This window comes from Vanellus vanellus, assembly GCF_965231255.1.
Source record: "Vanellus vanellus genome assembly, contig: HAP1_SCAFFOLD_319, whole genome shotgun sequence".
NCBI classification, from domain to species: Eukaryota; Metazoa; Chordata; class Aves; order Charadriiformes; family Charadriidae; genus Vanellus; species Vanellus vanellus.
In genome coordinates, this window is record NW_028128309.1 from 11,767 (window position 1) to 14,575 (window position 2,809).

Genomic DNA, 2,809 nt, shown 5'->3' on the forward strand with positions numbered 1-2,809 from the left:
CAGGCTACGTCACAAAAGCAGCAAAACTCCGCAGACTGCCAGATATATTTCACAAGAGGAAATACCTCGTTAGTACAACGTCATCAGAGTTGGGTTGGGGGTGTGGGGGGTTGGGTTTGGTTTTTGTGTGACAGACAATGAACAAGAGAACCGAGAAATAGCATCTCATTTTAAGCTTATCGCTCTTAAAAGCACTGAAATACCTACCAAAAGTACAGGCACTCGGATTAAAAAACTGCTCCGGTGGTGGATAAAAAGGAGGAACTTCCCGACGTAGACTGCGTTCATGTACCAGAATATCCAAAAGGAGCTCGGGAGAAGTCATGCTTGTCACAGTCTCCAGTGACCACAAAGCAAAATAGGGGCAATCATGAAGGAACTCTTCTGGCCTTAAAGAAAACAAGGGCGTCAGCTAAACGCCGACATTCAAATGAATTATTTGCAGGGATATTGAAAGCAACTTAATAAAAATCTACCTTAGCGAGTCTGGCATTTGAGCATGATACCAGCTGTTAATGTCAAATACGCCCAAATAAGTAGATGGTTTGCCTTGACCGTATGTTTGCACTTGCCAACTGAAGACTGCTACACTGATGTCAGGATATATTGCTGTAAAAGAGAAGACATTGTTTTATTTGCAGAAAATAGGGTAGATCCGATATTTTTAAAACACCACTTTTCGATCGTATATGCTTGTCTCACACAGCTGGCATTATTCACTTCCAGCTTTGACTCAATGACGAGTTTTAAGAATAGCTCCTTTCCATGCATATTCCGAACGAAAGACCACAATTATCACACCAAATAAACAAAGAAACCCTGACAAACCAGAAATTGGAATAGAGATTTTAACATAAACTATTCACAACATTCACACCTCCACACTTACACACACAACACCAGTTCTCTTAATCCAAAGGCATTTCAGATGAAGACCCTTAAGATCAAAGCCCCTTAAGATTGTTGAGTCCAACCATTAACCTAACAGCGACAGGTCTCTTACATACCTCCAGGGATGGTGACTCAACCATTTCCCTGGGCAGCCTGTTCCAACGCTTTACAACCTTTCCCGTGAAGAATTTGTTTCTAATACTCATTCTAAACCAGACCTGGCACAACTTGAGCTCATTTCCTCTCATCCTATTACTTGGGACAAGAGACTGACCCCCACCTCACTACAGCCTCCTTTCAGGTAGCTGAAGAGAGCAAGAAGCTCTCCCCTCAGCCTTCTTTTCTGCAGGCTAAACAACCCCGGTTCCCTCAGCCGCTCATCGCAAGACTTGTGCTCTCCACCTCTCACCAGCTTCATTGCCCTTCTTTGGACATGCTCCAGCACCTCAAGGTCTTTCTTCCAGGGAGGGGCCCAAAACTGAACACGGTCTTCAAGCTGTGGCCTCACCAGTGCCGAGTACAGCAGGACAATCCCTTCCCGACTCCTGCCGGTCACACTATTTCTAAGACATGCCAGGATGCTATTGCTCTTCTTGGCCACCTGGGCGCACTGTCGGCTCCTATTCAGCTGCCTGTCGACCAGCACCCCCAGGTCCTTTTCCACCAGGCAGCTTTCCAGCCACTCTTAGAATCATAGAGGAGCGACACCCGGGCACTTGACCCGACCTGGCCAACAAGTCGATTTCATACAACGAACATCACATTCGATATCAATTAGAAACTTTGCTGTGAAGTGCTCTCTCTCCCCTCGATGGCTGTGATCCTGAGAACTTCTTCCCCAAGCTTGTACTGTTGCATGGGGTTGTTATGACACAAGCGTAGGATCTGGCACTTGGCCTTTGTTGGACCTCAGACCGTTGGCCTCAGTCCAGCCAGCCAGCCTGTCCACATCCCTCTGTGGAGCCTTCCTACCCTCAAGCGGATCAAGGCTCCCACTCAGCTTGGTGTCCTCTGAAAAATTCTTGAGGGTGCGCTCCATTCCCCTGTCCAGATCATTAATAAAGGTAGGTATTAAAGACATCAGGCCCCAGTACTGAGCCCTGGGGAACACCACCTGTGAGGGACTACCATCTGGAAGTAGACACGCAAACAGGTTTGAACAGGGCAAAAAGAGATTCAGATAACATTCCAAAGCAGTGGAGAGAATGATCTTATTGTTCCAAGGTGACAGCTGAAGGAATAAAATGCCTGACCAGCAGTATACAGATGACCCCACCATACATCGCTAGAGCATGTCAGCAAGCGTGAAAACTCACCTAGTTTTTACCTTAAAGAAGTCTCACATAACTTAAGCACACGGTTTGTCTTTTTCAATAATCCCAACAATCCAGTCTGTACAGATATTTAAGGCTTTCAGACCCTGTGGCCAGAACAGCATCCATTGCTTACATTCCAAACCCACGTATTTTAAAATAATCAAACACAGGCATCAGAACAAACCTTCAATAATGCTATCCTCTCTGTCAACAGGGCTGAGAAATTTTTCTACGGTCTGACAGCTGAGTAGTTTAATACTGCTGATCTGCCCTCTCAAGGGAAAGACTCCTCCCGTGAGATCTAAAGTGTACCTCTCGTCACAGTTTTTCAAACCCTGGGGAAACAACAGAAGAGACAAAGGGTCATTTTGAGATAAAAACATACATTATAGCTAAATATGAAAGACGCTCTATATCTCATATAATAAGCATATTTTACCGTGTATATTTCCCATGAGCTTATTTGTGACAATAAATAGAAACTACAAATGACATGCAAGAGAATTCAGTGTCAAACCCCAACAGCTAAGTTTGGCGGTACAGACCAGGCACGTTTTCAAACTCTAGCATTTCCCTAACATCATTCAGATCTAAATGTGTTT

At 44.9% G+C, this 2,809-nt stretch overlaps 1 long non-coding RNA gene across 1 annotated transcript; it reads right to left on the reverse strand.

The window, feature by feature from the left end:
* Positions 1–371: 371 nt before the first annotated feature.
* On the reverse strand, positions 372–2,507 carry LOC309684610. Its single transcript, XR_014270315.1, has 3 exons — positions 2,392–2,507; positions 477–609; positions 372–389 (listed from the first exon to the last, which is right to left on the reverse strand). It is a non-coding gene; the product is annotated as an uncharacterized lncRNA (long non-coding RNA).
* Between the last annotated feature and the right edge of the window lie 302 nt (positions 2,508–2,809).